Genomic DNA, 18428 nt, shown 5'->3' with positions numbered 1-18428 from the left:
AAAGTCAGGGAACCAAGAGGTGAAGTAATCAGTGGGAAGCGTAGCTGCTTAGGAATACAAAAAAGCACGAAAAGACAAAACTCAGGAGAGGTTACGATAGTCCCCATCCCACAAAATATGACAGTGTATGGAAAGGCTCAGTAAACCAAGGTCCACCACACTAAGAAAACAAAAAGGGACGGTCAATAGAGAATTAAAGGTGCTATATTTAAATGCGCGCAGTGTACGGAACAAGGTAGATGAGCTTGTGGCCCAGATTGTGACTGGCAGGTATGATGTGGTAGGCATCACAGAGACATGGTTGCAGGGGGTTCAGGACTGGCATTTAAACATCCAGGGATTCACAACCTATCGAAAAGACAGGGAGGTGGGCAGAGGGGGCGGGGTTGCCTTGTTAATTAGGAATGAAATTAAATCAATAGCACTAAATGACATAAGGTCAGATGATGTGGAGTCTGTGTGGGTAGAGTTGAGGAACCACAAAGGCAAAAAAACCATAATGGGAGTTATGTACGGGCCTCCTAACAGTGGTCAGGACTGGGGGCACATAATGCACCATGAAATAGAAAGTGCATGTCAGAAAGGCAAGGTCACAGTGATCATGGGGGACTTCAATATGCAGGTGGACTGGGTAAATAATGCTGCCAGTGGACCCAAGGAAAGGGAATTCATTGAATGTTTACAGGAGGGCTTTTTGGAACAGCTTGTGATGGAGCCCACGAGGGAACAGGCCATTCTGGACTTAATGTTATGTAATGAGCCAGACTTGATTAAAGATCTTAAAGTAAGGGAGCACTTAGGAGGCAGTGATCATAATATGGTAGAATTCAATCTCCAATTTGAAAGAAAGAAGGTAGAATCAGATGTAAAGGTGTTACAGTTAGATAAAGGTAACTCCAGGGGCATGAGGGAGGAACTGACGAAAATCGACTGGGAGCAGAGCCTAGTGGGAAAGACAGTAGAACAGCAATGGCAGGAGTTTCTGGGAGTAATTGAGGACACAGTGCAGAGGTTCATCCCAAAGAAAAGAAAGGTTATCAGAGGGGGGATTAGGCAGCCATGGCTGACAAAGGAAGTTAGGGAATGCATCAAAGCAAAAGAGAAAGCCTATAATGTGGCAAAGAGTAGTGGGAAGTCAGAAGATTGGGAAGGCTACAAAAACAAACAGAGGATAACAAAGAGAGAAATAAGGAAAGAGAGGATCAAATATGAAGGTAGGCTAGCCAGTAACATTAGGAATGATAGTAAAAGTTTCTTTAAATACATTAAAAACAAACGGGAGGCAAAAGTTGACATTGGGCCGCTCCAAAATGACGCTGGTAATTTTGTGATGGGAGACAAGGAAATAGCTGAGGAACTAAATAAGTACTTTGCGTCAGTCTTCACAGTAGAAGACATGAGTAATATCCCACCAATTCCGGAGAGTCAGGGGGCAGAGTTGAATATGGTAGCCATCACAAAGGAGAAAGTGCTAGAGAAACTAAGAGGTCTAAAAATTGATAAATCTCCGGGCCCAGATGGACTACATCCTAGAATTCTAAAGGAGATAGCTGAAGAAATAGTGGAGGCGTTAGTTATGATCTTTCAAAAGTCACTGGAGTCCGGGAAAGTCCCAGAGGATTGGAAAATCGCTGTTGTAACCCCCCTGTTCAAGAAGGGAACAAGGAAAAAGATGGAAAATTATAGGCCAATTAGCCTAACCTCGGTTGTTTGCAAGATTCTAGAATCCATTGTTAAGGATGAGATTTCTAAATTCTTGGAAGTGCAGGGTCAGGTTAGGACAAGTCAGCATGGATTTAGTAAGGGGAGGTCGTGCCTGACAAACCTGTTAGAGTTCTTTGAAGAGATAACAAATAGGTTAGACCAAGGAGAGCCAATGGATGTTATCTATCTTGACTTCCAAAAGGCCTTTGATAAGGTGCCTCACGGGAGACTGCTGAGTAAAATAAGGGCCCATGGTATTCGAGGCAAGGTACTAACATGGATTGACGATTGGCTGTCAGGCAGAAGGCAGAGAGTTGGGATAAAAGGTTCTTTTTCGGAATGGCAACCGGTGACGAGTGATGTCCCGCAGGGTTCAGTGTTGGGGCCACAGCTGTTCTCTTTATATATTAATGATCTAGATGACTGGACTGGGGGCATTCTGGCGAAGTTTGCCGATGATACAAAGATAGGTGGAGGGGCAGGTAGTATGGAGGAGGTGGGGAGGCTGCAGAAAGATTTAGACAGTTTAGGAGAGTGGTCCAAGAAATGGCTGATGAAATTCAACGTGGGCAAGTGCGAGGTCTTGCACTTTGGAAAAAAGAATAGAGGCATGGACTATTTTCTAAACGGTGACAAAATTCATAATGCTGAAGTGCAAAGGGACTTGGGAGTCCTAGTCCAGGATTCTCTAAAGGTAAACTTACAGGTTGAGTCCGTAATTAAGAAAGCAAATGCAATGTTGTCATTCATCTCAAGAGGCTTGGAATATAAAAGCAGGGATGTACTTCTGAAGCTTTATAAAGCATTAGTTAGGCCCCATTTAGAATACTGTGAGCAATTTTGGGCCCCACACCTCAGGAAGGACATACTGGCACTGGAGCGGGTCCAGCGGAGATTCACACGGATGATCTCAGGAATAGTAGGCCTAACATACGATGAACGTCTGAGGATCCTGGGATTATATTCATTGGAGTTTAGGAGGTTAAGGGGAGATCTAATAGAAACTTACAAGATAATGAATGGCTTAGATAGGGTGGATGTAGGGAAGTTGTTTCCATTAGCAGGGGAGACTAGGACCCGGGGGCACAGCCTTAGAATAAAAGGGAGTCACTTTAGAACAGAGATGAGGAGAAATTTCTTCAGCCAGAGAGTGGTGGGTCTGTGGAATTCATTGCCACAGAGGGCGGTGGAGGCCGGGACTTTGAGTGTCTTTAAGACAGAAGTTGATAAATTCTTGATTTCTCGAGGAATTAAGGGCTATGGCGAGAGAGCGGGTAAATGGAGTTGAAATCAGCCATGATTGAATGGCGGAGTGGACTCGATGGGCCAAATGGCCTTACTTCCGCTCCTATGTCTTCTGGTCTTATAGTCTCCATATTGTTTCCTATGCATGAGCTAGACGAGGCGAGGATCAGAATTTTTTTTAATTTAAAAAAATCTTTGTCACAAGTAGGCTTACATTAACACTACAATGAAGTTACTGTGAAAAGCCCCTAGTCTTCACATTCCAGCGCCTGTTCGGGTACACTGAGGGAGAATTCAGAATCTCCAATTCGCCTAACTGCAAGTCTTTCGGGACTTGTGGGAGGAAACCGGAGCACCCGGAGGAAACCCACGCAGAAACAGGGAGAATGTGCAGACTCCACACAATTAGTGACCCAAGCCGGGCAACTTACAATCATAGAATAGAATGGTTGCAACATTAAAGGAAGCAATTTGGCCTATTTAATCTGAGCCAGATTCCGCAAAAGGAATTTAACTAGTTTCACTCCTCCATCTTTTCCCTGCAGCCCTGCAAGTTGTTTCTCTTGAATTGGAGCTTATCCAATCCCCTTCTGAAAGACACAAATGAATCTACCTGTAGGGGAGTAAGTTATGCACATATAATGTGTATAAAACAGGTATGTGTATGGAAGTAAAAACAGACAGGAAGAGGAAGTGATAAGTAAGAAGCACATTGCAATTAAGTTAAAGTGCTGAATCAATGTATATAAAAATCTTACAATATGTATTTAATTATGTATGGGGGGTGGGGATAGTTTTCAAAAGGGAGTACCTGACATCTGGAATATGCACAGCACATAAATGGTATATATATGTTTATAATAAAGATTTCTGACTTCAAAGTGATGTAAATAGTAATGATTTGTAAATATAGTTCTCAGAAATTAAACCATAATGCACTGCTAACACAAATACGTTTTACCTCAAGTTTTACATACATATGCATTTTCCATTTACAATGAACAAGCGACTTAGAATGAAAGCTGCAGACTGCCAAATTTCCTGAACATTTGTTTTTATTATTTTTAAATTAAATACATGTTTTGCCTGTATTTTTAAAACAAATGAATGTATTCCACTTTGCTGCCACTTAAAACAATAGGGAAACAATCTTTCAAGTAACATTAAATTAATTGCATTCTGAAATTATTTTTGCATCTTACCATTTTGCTAATTTTGTCACTTATTGATGCACCCTTAACCTGCCTTCAGCCCCAATAAACTTATAATTAGCTTGTGCTGTCTTTTAGTGATCTCACTACTTCTTACCAGGTCGAAAAGCTTTACATCAAAATGTGAATTAGCTTGTTTTCAATTTCACATGAAGACTTTAAAAATAGTTATATGAACACTAATATTCTACTTGTCTGAATAATTTACTGAATTGTTCAGTATTGTACATGTAGTGTTCACAGTTGAAGGAGCGAAGTGATGGCATTCTGATGCAAACATTTTTTTTTTCATATTTACTACTGTTGTGCCAAGAACAGTGAGGCTACAAACAATAAGAACAAAATAATTAAACAATTGATTAATGTCCCACCAATTTGAGTACATCTAAGCATTCAAAGAAATCACCAACATATGAACTGCACTTGAAGTTAATGAATATTTGGAAAAGATTCCAACAGAATAAATCAAACAGATCCATACATTATATTGGCAATAACTAGAACACAGCACAGAAAATTAAATATGGGGGCGATTCTCCGAGCGCCGCGCCGGAGAATCGCCGTGGGGCGCGATTCTCTGAGGTGCGGAGAATCGGCGCCATTTGCGCCGGCACGTTTGGCGCGGCGCCGGCCGCAGGCTGCCGATTCTCTGGCCCGGATGGGCTGAGCAGCCGTGCAGATACGACAGAGTCCCGAAGGCCCCGTTCACCCCTGGTCGCTGCCGGCGGGAACTCTGCGCGAACGGTCCGGGGAGGGGGCCTCCGATGGGGTCTGCCCCGCGTTCGGGGCCCACCAATCGGCGGGCCAACCTCTTTTCTCCCCCCCCCCCCCACCCAAGCCTACTTCCCTGCGCGGCCGGCCCCTGAACACCAGCGCCATGTTGAGTCGGGGCCGGTGGGTTAAAGAAGTCCCCCGCGCATGCGCAGGTTGGCGCGGCCCAATTGCGCATGCGCGGGTTGTCGCGGTGCCCATTTGGTGCCGGGAAAGGAGGCTGGAGCGGCGTGAACCGCTCCAGTGCCGTGCTGGCCCCCTGTGGGGGACAGAATAGGTTGTACCCGGGCCCGGTTCACGCCGTCGTGAAACGCAAAGGCGTTCACGACGGCGCAAACACTTGGGCTGCATTTGGGAGAATCGCCCCCTATGTATTTCATAATATATTTCAATACAAAGTTATACACAGACTACAATAGAGCTGGACATCTAAAAATAAAGAAAGCTACACATGAAAAGAAATCAACAAGCTAGAGGAACAATAACCTGGTTTACAGTTTATATTTCTGACATTTTAAATTTTGCACTCCTTCTTGTTGAGCATATAATAATATAATAAGAATTTGTATTAGCGCCACAAGTAGGCTTAGATTAACACTGCAATGAAATTACTATGAAAATCATACTCCGTCACCTGTTAGGGTAAAATTTTGATCAGTTGCCAACTAAAGCACCCTATAAATGACTGTGTTTCACCTCAACAGAGGGAACATCACACTACACTTTATTCAATTAAGTAATACGCACACACCAATTAAACATCATCCACCATTTAATAACCTGGCTAGATTGTTTTTTTAAAGAGGGCAAACAAAGTTTGAGACTAACACCCGAATAATTTGATTGATAAATATACTACCACAGTGTGGAAGTGAGCCATTCAGACCTCCGGGTAAATCCTTGTGCATGTCAGGGAGTGTCATAGAGATTTGTCTGCACAACTTTTCATCCATCATTTGAAGCTGAAACTGAGAACAAAGATTTTGTCACATGACAAGTGGAAGTTGGCACTTTAGTTTCTATGAAAATTGATGCCTTCAGCCAATGTTACATCAGAGTTCTGACCACTAATTTCAATACCCTGAGAATGGGAGTAAATTGAAGGACCCAGGAAACGTTTTTGTTCCTGAATGCTACCCTCTGAATTCTATTGGAAGGTACCCTGTTGATATCCACACCAATTAACCGAGTTGGCCCCCATGGTGCAAATTATCATCTTACAAAACAGAAGGCTGAATGATATTTATTGTCCAGGCATACAAATGAAAGATTATGTAACGTATTGGATGTTTGCTTGTACCTTTGGCATTGATCCCTGGCTTATTGGTAACTCTAGAAAAATTAAAAAAAAGAGAAAAAAAGTAAAGGATTCAATTCCCAATATTACAGGCTGGAAGTCAAATCTCTCATAACTTGTTGAGGATCACTCAAAGACTTTAGAGAATTTACATATAAGGGTTCTAGATTTATATGTTTTTAAAAATAAATTTGATGGGAAGGAAGAGCTGAGATTTGTTTCTCCAGCCAAGCTTTTGACCAGGCTTTGTGGTTTCTTCAATATTAGTTTGATGTTCTAGATTAGTCAAAAATAAAGATCCCATGAACAATTTAATTTTGGTGATAGGTAAGAGGAGATACATTTGGTGAAATACTGGGACACAACATATTCTTTCTTTCAAATTCCTTTGATATAGGAAGTGAACCTGAAATTAGGAATTATTTTACTTTTTGTACAGAAAAGTCTTGCATTAGCTCACTGGGCTAAATCACTGGCTTTTAAAGCAAACCAAGGCAGGCCAGCAGCATGGTTCAATTCCTGTACCAGCCTCCCCGAACAGGCGCCGGAATGTGGCGACGAGGGGCATTTTACAGTAACTTCATTGAAGCCTACTCGTGACAATAAGCGATTTTCATTTCATTATTTACAGAAATTTGTATTGTTCCATGATGCATTCTATCCAGAAATTTCTGAACTGAAAGATCTTAACATTTTTAATGCAGCAGCTGAATTTTCCAATTTAAAGATTGAAACATTTCTTTCAAAATACAGGACATTCTAAATGTTGGAAATAGTAACATTTTTTAACAGCAACTTGCATTTCCAGAGCCCAGGGCCCCCAGAGGACACCCACCAGAGACATCGACGACCACTGGATGCGGTAAGGAGCAGGCTGCCTCCATCTCTGATGTGCATCATGGGACACGGTAGTAACACAGAAGGCTAAGCAGGTCGTGGATCACTGAGGGGGCACTGCGGGGAAGGGGGTAGGTGGGTGAATGGGGAAGGGGGGCGGCACTATCGGGGGCAGTTGACGATACATATGTACAGCATTAAAACGTTGTACCCAAGAAATATGCCTCTGGCATTTTCTTCCGCAATGCCTCCAACCTCCAATCCCCTGTCTCACCCCCTCCTGGCGTGGTGGTTCTGGATTCCGCCCCCCACACCTACCCAGGCACACCACGTGCAGCTGATGGATGTGAGCAGTCCAGTAGGCAGTGTAAATGTTGGGGCCATAATTAGCGCTAAAGAGCCTGATAAGCTGGAGCTGCTTTTAAGCGTTCCACTCACCAGAGACTCATTGCAGCCATGAAGATGGCTCAGAGAAGACCTGCCCCCGATTTTATGAAGCTGAAGTGAACCCACATAGTGGCCAGTGATTCGCTGAAGGACACCTTTTCTCTCATGTGGACCACAGACTCAAGCCCGCCTTCCTGAACAGCACCTTTGAGGAGGTGGCAGAGGTAGTCAGTGCTGTCAGCAACACCAGGAGAAGACAGCTCATTATCCTGAAGGGTGGGGGTCACTGATGAGGCCTCTGCCCTGAGAGGGGCAGTGTGTCCAGGGTTCCAAAAGCCACGTTGCAGATGTCCTTTGGTTGGGGTGAGCTTCACTAATCCTCAGTGCTTTCTCTGCAGTGTGGCTGCACTTCTGAGGAGTGCACTGAGGATTTCCAACAACTGGTGGGCGAGTTATTGAGCATGGCCATGCCCATTCCCTTGATAATACCGCTGGGATATGAGGGTTTACAGAGGTGCAACCATGGCGGGCTCTCACATCATTAGAGGCTCTCTGAACATTTACAGGACACAGTGAGCAGTCACCAGTGTGACTAGCTAGGACCCTATAAGTAGCACCAGAGGAGTGTGATTAAATCACATACTGTGACTTCCAGTGGCGGCCATGGTGTGAGTGGTCGCACACAGAGCAGCTCCTGCTTGAAGGCGTAGAAAAGAGCTCTTTTTACACAAAATTGGGTGTAACTTCGATGGACAAGTGTAACTGAAGGTCTAAGGAGAGGTTCGCCCCGAGAATGGCATGTCTGCTGGTTACCTGGCAGAAGAAGGTGAAGGACCTGGGGACCTGGCCAAGGAGTTGCAAGAGACCTGTGGTGCAGCAGCTAGTGGAAAGATGGTGGAGGGGGAAGTGTCAGTGCAAGTTGGAAAGCCCCAGATGTTGCAGTTGATGGCCTTCATCAAGGAAGAGTTCCGCAAGCAAAGGAAGGAGATTGAGGCGGATCGCTCGAAGGCCATTGAAGGGGCTGTGACACCCCTGAAGGGCTCAATGGAGAGGGCTCAATGTCTGGAGGCTCAGGGGTCGCAGATCCGAGAGATCAAAAGGGTGATATCTGAACACAGCGATAGAGTGGTGGCAATGGAGGCGGAGGTGGGGCTTTTAGGAGACCTTTGCAAGACATTGAGAGCAAAGGTGGAGGAGCAGGAAAACAGGTCGAGGAGGCAGAATCTGCGAATTGTTGGCCTGCCTGAAGGATTAGAAGGTGTGAGTGCCACGAGGTACGTTTTGATGATGCTGATGGGGTTGGTGGCAAGGGGGTGCTGGACAAGGCCCATGAGGTGGACAGATCCTATAGGTCTCCGAGGCAGAAGCCAAGAGCTGGGGAGCCGACATGGGCGGTGATTGTGACACTCCAAGTTTGTGGAGAAAGAGATCTTGCAGTGGGCCAGGGAGAAGCGGAACTGCGAATGGGAAGGGAACAAGGACCGAATATACCAGGACATTGGAGCTGAACTGGCAAAACAGCATGCAGGGTTCAACAGAACCAAGGCAGTGCTGTATCAACAGCATATCAGGTTTGGGGTGCTGTACCTGGCAAAACTATGGGTGAGTTATGAAGGCCGGGAATATTATTTTGAGACCTCAGAAGCAGCCAATGACTTTGTCAAGGAGCACAAAGGAGGAGAACTGAATAAATTTGGGACAAAGAGGTGCTGAAACTCTGGAGTAATGGAGAATAGGGGTAGAATGGGGTTGGAGGGAGGTTTATTTTTCTTTTCCTCCGATGTGGAGGGGTTTTCTTCTTTTTCTGTTGGGTTAACAAAGGGTAGCAGGGGTGAAAAGTTTCTAAGGGGATGGTTGTGCCCCCCCTCCCCCCCAACCCCTCCCACCCCTCCACCTCCTCCTGCTGCCTGTGGCTGTGTTTTTTCTTTTTGTTTGTCTTTGGGGGAGGTGACCTGTGGTGGGGGAGGGGGAGGTCTGCAGAGGACCTTCTTCACAGAATACAGAGGTGAGGATGGGGAGGGGTGGGGGTTCAGTAGGAGGAGCCTTTGGGCAAGAGTTGCCAGGCTGGCAGGTAATACTGGTAAACGTAAGTGAGGTGCGGGAGAAGGCCAAGAGAGGTGGCTGTGGGGGTGGAGATGCGGCATGGCGAGGTTGGAGAAGAAACATGGTCAGTGGCGGAGAAAGAGGTCATCTTGGATGGGCCTGGTACAGGGTGAAATTAACGGAGGTAGAGGCAAAAGGGGAGGATGGCAGATGGTGGAGGGGAATGGAGGCACAAGCCCCCAGTAAGGCTGATAAAATGGAATGTGCGAGGGCTCAATGCACCAGTGAAGAGATCTCGGGTCTTTGCGCATCTCAGAAATTTAAAAGAGGAGGTGGTCTTTTTGCAGGAGACGCACCTCCACGTGAAGGACCAGGTTAGGCTAAGAAAGGGATGGGTGGGTCAGGTTTTCCACTCGGGGTTTGGTTCAAAGTCACGGGGGCGCGGGTGTGTGGCCATAAACGGGGTTTGTGAGCGCAAAAGAAGTGTGGGCACCGGTTGGGAGATATGTGATGGTGAGTGGGCATTAGAGGGGAAGCTGGTGGTACTGGTGAGTGTGTATGCACCGAATTGGAATGACGTAGGTTTTATGGGGGGGTTGCTGACAGCGATCCCAGACTTGACCACGCATCAGTTGATATGGGAGGAGATTTTTTTTTTAGAAAATATTTTATTAAGGCATTAATAATTTTAACATTTTAACAAATAGATCCAACAAACACAAAAAAAAACCCCACAGGAGGAGATTTTAATTGCGTCCTAGAGCTGAGGGTAGATAGATCGAGCCGCAGTCAATGGGTAGGATGCAAATGGCAAAGGAGCTAGGCGGGTTTATGGAAAAGATGGGTATGGTATGTTACAGTATGGATATTGTGTGGTGAATGAAGGGTTAACAATTCTATGTAAATGCATCTAACTACCAGATGGTGATCAAGAGCTGTCACGTAGATCATGTGACACCCTTGATTCTGTGAGAAGGTGTGTAGGCGTGATAGAGAGTAGTTGTGTGGTCAGGAGATCTGTCGATAGAGTCACAGCATAGTTTATTTAGCAACCTTTGTACTTTAGTAAGACGTTCAAATCTAGTTATAATTAGTGTTAATAAATTAGCTTTGTTAATCAACATAACTTGATGTTCTTTGTCAAACACTAGACATCAAAGCCATCCTTGTCAAGAAAGCAGAGAACATCACATGGTGGACCTGTGACGCTACAAGAACCCGGGGGAAGGGAGTATTCCTTTTTCTCACATGTTCACAGGATGTATTCAAGAATCGATTTTTCTCTCTCTCGCTGGGAGGTTTTGGTTGGGATGGAATGGGCAGATTATGAGGGATTGTAATCTCGCACCATGTGCCCCACTGGCTGGAGATTCAACTTAGATCGGGACGGGAGCAGAGGCCGAGGTGGAGGCTTGATTCGGGATTGTTGGCAGATAGAGGGTTTTGCAATAAAGTGTGGGCTGTGATTAAAGATGTATGTAGAATTGTACCAAAACGGGGAGGTGTCAGCGGCCACATTTTGGGAAGCACTAAAAGAGGTGGTCCGGGGGGAGATTATCTCATTCAAGGCACATGTGGATGGGGAAACGAGGGAGGAATATGAGCGGCTAATGAACAATATGGTTGAGGTAAATAGGGAGTACTCAAGGGCACCCACCACGGAGGGATTGGCGAGGAGGAGAAAATTGCAAGGGCAATTCGATAGGTTGACGACGGAGAGGACGATAGGACAGCTGCGTGGGGCAAAGGGGATGCAGTACGAATACAGGAAGACGGCGAGTCGAATGTTAGCGCATCAGCTCGAAGACAGGCTGCGTCCAGGGAAATATTGAAGATACGGAATGGGGCAGTGGAAGATAAACGAGGCGTTTAGGCATTATTATAAGGAGCTGTACAGGGCGAACCTGGGGTGGTGAAAAGGGGGACATGGGTCGATTTGTAGATGAACTGGAGTTTCCACAGTTATAGAAAGAGAAGAGGTAGGCACTAGAGAAGCCCTTTCAGCTGAGGGAGGTATTGTACAGTATAAGGGGTATGAAGATGGTAGTGGACATGGGTTTGGAAGGTGCTGTCTGAGGAACCTTGGTGAGTTACTGCAGTGCATCTTGTGGATGGTACACATGGCTGCCACTGTTCGTTGGTGGTGGCGGGTTTGAATGTTTGTGGAAGGGGCAGCAATCAAGTGGGCTGATTTGTCCTGGATGGTGGTGTCAAGCTTCTTGAGTGTTGTTGGAGCTGCACTCATCCAGGCAAGTGGAGAGTATTCCATTACACTACTGACTTGTGCCTTGTAGATGGTGGACAGGCTTTAGGGGGTCAGGAGGTGAATTACTCGCTGAAGGGTTCCTAACCTTTGACCTGCCCTACACGCCACAGTATTAATATGGCTAGTCCAGTTCAGTTTCAGATCAATAATAACCCCCAGGATGTTGATTGTGGGGGATTCAGCGATGGTAATGCCATTGAATGTCATGATGCAGTGGTTAGATCCTCTCTTGTAGAAGATGGTCACTGGCTGGCACTTGTGTGGCGCAAATGTAACTTGATATTTATCAGCCCAAGCCTGGATATTGTCCAGGTCTTGCTGAATTTGGGCATGGGCCGCTTCATTATCTGAGGAGTCGCGAATGGTGCTGAACATTGTACAGTCATCCGCAAACATCCCCACTTCTGACCTTATGATGGAAGGGAGGTCATTGATGAAGCAGCTGAAGATGGTTCAGCCTAAGAGACTACCCTGAAGAACTCCTGCAGTAATATCCTGGAGCTGAACTTCCAACCACCACAACCATCTTCCTTTGTGCCAGGTATGGCTCCAACCAGCGGAAAGTTTTTCCCCTGATTCCCATTGACTCCAGTTTAGCTAGGCCTCCTTGATGTAATTCTCTGAAAAATGCTAAATTGATGTCAAGGGCAGTTACTCTCACCTCACCTCTGGCATTCAGCTCTTTTGCCCATGTTTAAACCAAGGCTGTAATGAGGTCAGGAGTTGAGTGACCCTAGCGGAACCCAAACTGAGTGTGAGAAGGTTATTGCTTAGTAAGTGCTGCTTGATAGCACTGTTGATGATTCCTTCCATCACTTTGCTAATGACGAGAGTAGACTGATAGGGCGGTAATTGGCTGGGTTGGATTTGTCCTCTTGTGTACAGGACACACCTGGTCAATTTTCCACATTGCCGGGTAGATGCCAGTGTTATAGCTGTACCGGAACAGCTTGGCCTGGGGTGCGGCAAGTTCTGGAGCACAAGCCTTCAGTACTATAACCTTTGCAGTATCCAGTGCCTTCAGCTGTTTCTTTTTTAAAAATGTTTTTAATCTTCAAACTTTCAACATTTTTATCAAATAAACAACAAAAGAAAAACAAACGAAAAGCAAACACGATAACAATCCGCCCAAAACAACCCCCTCAATATACAATCCATTACATCCATTTGTGCATTCGAGGTAAAAGTTAACAACAAAGCAGTGAAACAATAAACCTAACCCCGCCCCCCCACCCCCCTCAATGTTCAATGTCAACCAGTTCCCGAAACTGCATAATAAACAGTCCCCATGATTTGTCAAACCCGTCCTTCATCACCCTCACCTTCTCAGGAGTCAGGCTCAAACCTTTGATTTCCCCTGATTGGCATCTCCCCTGACCCTGACCCCAACTTAAAGTGCTGCCTCAGTTGTCTCCAAATCGTCAGTGTTGCCACCACCACCGGACTCCCAGAGTACTTGCCCGGGGTCATCGGAAGTGGTGCCGTTATCAGCGCCCTCAGCCCCGACCCCCTAAATAGACCCTCCTCTATCCTAACCCACCGGGACTCCCCCTCCATGACAAAACCCCTCACCTTTTCCGAATTTGCCGCCCAATAAGAGTTTAGTAAATTCGGGAGGCCCAGCCCCCCTGCCTGCTGCCCTCTCTGCAAGACCACCTTCCTGACCCTAGCTACCTTCCCCCTCCAAATAAACGAGGTGACCAACTTGTCCACTTCCTTGAAGAATTCCTTCGATAAAAAGACCTGCGGGCACTGAAATAAAAACAGAAATCGCAGCAGCACATTCATTTTAATCGCCTGCACCCGGCCCGTCAATGACAGAAGGAGGTTGTCCCCCTTGCCAAGTCCGGTTTCACCCTCCCCACCAAACTAGTAAAATTGTATCGACGGAGCCCCCACCCAAACCCATTCCACCTGCACCCCCAATACCTGAAGTGGGTTGCTGCCCTGCAAAATGGCAGACCCCCCACTCCCACCCCCACTCCTGGCTTGGACACCACAAAATACTCACTCTTCTCCAAATTTAATTTGTATCCTGAAAACGATCCAAATCTTTGGAGAAGTCCCATTATGTTCCCCACCGATATACTCGGCTCTGAGGCATATAACAATAAATCGTCCCTGTACAAAGATACCCTCTGTTCAATCCCCCCTCGTACTATCCCCTTCCACTGCCTCAAACTCCTTAAAGAGATAGCCAAAGGCTCTATCGCTAATGAAAATAGCAGGGGGGGAACATACCCCTGTCTGGTACCCCGGTGCAAAGCAAAGTATCCTGAGCTCATATTATTTTTCCGGACACTCGCAATTGGTTTCCTATATGGTAGCTGTATCCATTCCATAAATCTCGGCCTAATCCCGAATCTCTCTAGTACCACCATTAAGTACCACCACTCTAACCGATCAAACGCCTTTTCCGCATCGAACGCCATCACCACCTCCTTCTCCGTTCCCTTGGCCAGCATCATGATTACATTTACTAACCTCCTGACATTCGAAAATAGCTACCTTCCTTTAATGAACCCTGTCTGGTCTTTCCCTATCACATTCGGGAGACACCCCTCAAACCTAGCCGCCAGTACCTTCACCAGAATCTTGGCATCTATATTCAGTAACGATATGGGCCTATACGACCCACACTCCGTCGGGTGCTTGTCTTCCTGAAACAGCAGAGACCTCGAAGCCTGTCCCAGTTTGTGGTAGCACCCCCTTTCCTATTGCTTCCTCAAACATCCCCACTATCAGCGGTGCCAATTTGTCTTTGAACTTCTTATAATACTGCACTGGGAACCCATCCGACCCTGCCACCTTCCCCGATTGCATCTTCCCAATTGTCTCCTTTACCTCTTGTTCCCCCACCTACCCCTCCAATCTGGCCCTGCACTCCTCCTCCAGCCTCAGATACTCCAACCCGTCCAGGAACTCCCTCATCCCTTGTTCCTCTCCCAGTGTCTCCGACCTGTACAGCTTTTCATAGAACTCCTCAAACACCTTATTAATCTGTTCCGGAGCCACCACCAATTTCCCCATTCTGTCCCGCAACTGGACTATCTGCCTCGCCACCACCCCTGTCCAAAGTTGGCCTGCCAGCTACTGCCCCGCCTTCTCCCCGTATTTATAAATCACACCCCTCGCCCGCCTCAGTTGGCGTACTGCTTTCCCCGTAGTCAACCGATCAAAACTAGCCAGGAGTTCCCTCCTTCTGTCCAAAAGGGCTGGATCTGCATCCCTTCGCATACTTCCTGTCTACCTCCAACATTTCCTCTACCGGCCTTTGATGCTGCCCCCTCTCCTCCTTTTTCACCTTGGCCTTAAATGACCTCCCCCCTCACCACCGCCTTCAGGGACTCCCATACTACCGCTTGTGATACTTCCCCTCACTTAAATCCTACGTACTCCTGAATCACTTTCCCGATCTTCTCACAGATGCTTCCGTCCCCCAACAACCCCACATCCATTCTCCACCCCGGCCTCTGAGCTACCCCCTCTCCAGGACCTTATCCACCCAGTGTAGTGCATGGCCTGAAATCTCTATCGCCGAGTACTCTGATCCCCTAATCCAGTCATTTTCAACTTCGCGGCCCATAGGTGGGTCTCGGGCGGGTGTCGGGAGGGTGGTGGAGCCATCCATCGCAGCGTTCCTGATTGCTGCGCCTGCGTGCCCACTCATCAGTGTGCATGCCCGGAGCCCAGCGAGAAACACTGCCACCTCCTGACATCAGCGCACTGACCCAGGCGAAGATTTTCTTTTTAATTCAATGCAATTCAATTTGTTGCAGAGGAATTGCCTGAAGCGATGGAAGGGAGCAGATCATGTGCACCGAACACTGACGTCACATGCTCTGGGCGCAATTGCAATTCCTCCATTTTATCAGGAGCAAACCAGCAACAGGACTGTAAAATTTAAAATGGATCATTTTGTAATAAGGAAGAGAGGGCCAGAGACACAAACAGGCCAGGATCTCACAACTAAACCTGCTGGAGGGAATGGCTCAGGAAAGTCCACAGCAGAACAAAGCAGTGGTGGTGCGAGCTGTTCAGGCGAGTCCACGTCAAGACAAAACAGTGCTGGTGTGAGTTCCAGTGCCTCTGGTAAACAGCCCATTAAGAGGAAGGTGAAATCAGACACAAAGCAGTATAAAGATGATTTTTTAAGATATGGCTTTATTAATTGTGCCAATGCAAATCAGGATGTTAAGCCCATGTGTGTTATATGCAGGGAAGTACTGGCAAATGAAAAACAAAATAATAAAGTGACGCCCCCCCACCCCCCGAGTTGCTGCTGCCATTGACCAATGTCTACCGCTCTGCCAGGAAGTCTAAGAATGGTTGCCACTGCCTAAAGAACCCTTGTACCGACCCTCTCAAGGCAAATTTCACCCTCTCCAACTTAATAAACCCCGCCATATCGTTGATCCAGGATTCCACGCTTGGGGGCATCGCATCCTTCCATTGAAGAAGAATCCTTCGCCGGGCTACCAGGGACGCAAAGGCCAGAATTCCGGCCTCTTTCGCCTCCTGCACTCCCGGCTCCTCTGCCACCCCAAATATTGCGAGCCCCCAACCCGGCTTGACCCTGGATCCTACCACCCTCGACACCGTCCTCGCTACGCCCTTCCAAAATTCCTCCAGCGCTGGGCATGCCCAGAACATATGGGTGTGGTTTGCTGGGCTCTCTGAGCACCTAACACACCTGTCCTCACCCCCAAAAAACCGACTCATCCTTGTCCCGGTCATATGTGCCCTGTGCAGCACCTTAAACTGTATAAGGCTGAGCCTCACGCACGATGAGGAAGAGTTCACCCTCCCCAGGGCGTCTGCCCACGTCCCTTCCTCAATTTCCTCTCCCAACTCCTCCCCCACTTACCTTTTACCTCTACCACCGAGGCCTCCTCCTCCTCCTGCATCACCTGGTAAGTTTCCGAGATCTTCCCCACTCCCACCCACCCCCCCGAGAGCACCCTGTCCTGTACTGTGTGTGGCCGTAGCCGCGGGAATTCCGCCACCTGCCGTCTGGCAAACTCCCTTACCTGTAAGTACCTGGAGGTGCTCCCCGCAGGGAGCCCGTACTTCTCCTCTAGCTCGCCCGGGCTCGCGAACTTCCTGTCCACAAACAGGTTCTCCAACGTTCGTATCGCTGCCCTGTGCCACCCCGTAAACCCTCCACCTGTTCTTCCTGGGGCGAACCGGTGGTTCCCCCGTATTGGGGTCCCAGCCAAAACCCCCACTTCCCCCCTGTGCCGCCTCCACTGCCCCCAAATTTTGAGGGCAGCCACCACCACCGGACTCGTGGTATACCTCCTTGGAGGGAGCGGCAGTGGCGCCGTTGCCAGCGCCCCCAGATTCGTACCCACACAAGATGCTGTCTCCAGCCTCTTCCATGCGGCCCCCTCCCCCTCCATCACCCACTTGCACACCATCGTCGCATTGGCGGCCCAGTAGTATCCACAGAGTTTGGGCAGCGCCAGTCCCCCCCTATCTCTACTGCGCTCCAGGAACACCCTTCTCACCCTCGGAGGCCCACCTGACAGACCCAACCAAAACAGTGCCCAACCCACCGTAACCACCCACACCGAACCAAAACTGAACAAGAACAAAGAACGCCCCCTCAAAATGTAACACAACAACAGCAATCCCCGACCAACCCCACGCCCGATCCCCCCCCGCATCCCGACCTTCAGTTTGTGTCCAGCTTCTCGGCCTGAACAAAGGCTCATGCCTCCTCCGGGGACTCAAAATAATGGTGCCGGTCCTTGTAGGTGACCCACAGACGTGCCGGCTGCAGCATGCCAAACTTCATCCTTTTCCTGTGCAGCACCGCCTTCACCCGGTTGTACCCGGCCCTCTTCTTCGCCACCTCTGCGCTCTAGTCCTGATATACTCGAACCTCTGCATTCTCTCACCTGCTGCTCCTCTCTTTCTTGGCCCACCTGAGTACGCACTCCCGATCAGCGAACCGATGAAACTGCACCAACACTGCCCGCGGCGGCTCGTTAGCCTTGGGTCTCCTCGCCAGCACTCTATGGGCCCCTTCGAGCTCCAGGGGCCCCTGGAAGGACCCCGCTCCCATCAGCGAGTTTAACATGGTGACCACATAAGCCCCCACGTCCGACCCCTCCAGCCCCTCCGGGAGGCCCAGGATCCGCAGATTCTTCCGCCTCGACCGATTCTCCATCTCCTCGAACCGTTCCCGCCATTTCTTGTGGGCGCCTCGTTCGCCTCCACCTTTACCGCTAGGCCCGAGACCTCGTCCTCGTTATCTGAGATCTTTTGTCGGACCTCGCGGATCACCACCCCCTGGGCCATCTGGGTCTCCAGCAGCTTATCAATAGAAGCCTCCATCGGCTCCAGGTCTGCTTTGAGCTCCCTGAAGCAGCGCTGGATAACCTCCTGCTGCTCCTGCACCCACTGCATCCACGCTGCCTGGTCCCCGCCCGCCGCCATCTTGCTCTTCTTCCCTTGCACTTTCTTTGGCTTCACCACCACCTTTTTAGTCGCCCCGCTCCTGGTCCAAGCCATACACTGTCGGGGGAATGTTACAGTCTTCTTCCCACACCGGGAAATGTCGAAAAAATGCCGTTGGGGGCCTTGAAAAGATCCCAAAAGTCCGTTCCAAGCGGGAGCTGTCGAACGTGCGACTTAGCTCCGCATAGCCGCAACCGCAAGT

The sequence above is a fragment of the Scyliorhinus torazame genome, chromosome 1, assembly GCF_047496885.1.
Source record: "Scyliorhinus torazame isolate Kashiwa2021f chromosome 1, sScyTor2.1, whole genome shotgun sequence".
Classification (NCBI taxonomy): domain Eukaryota; kingdom Metazoa; phylum Chordata; class Chondrichthyes; order Carcharhiniformes; family Scyliorhinidae; genus Scyliorhinus; species Scyliorhinus torazame.
Note: the sequence above shows the minus strand (reverse complement) of the source record.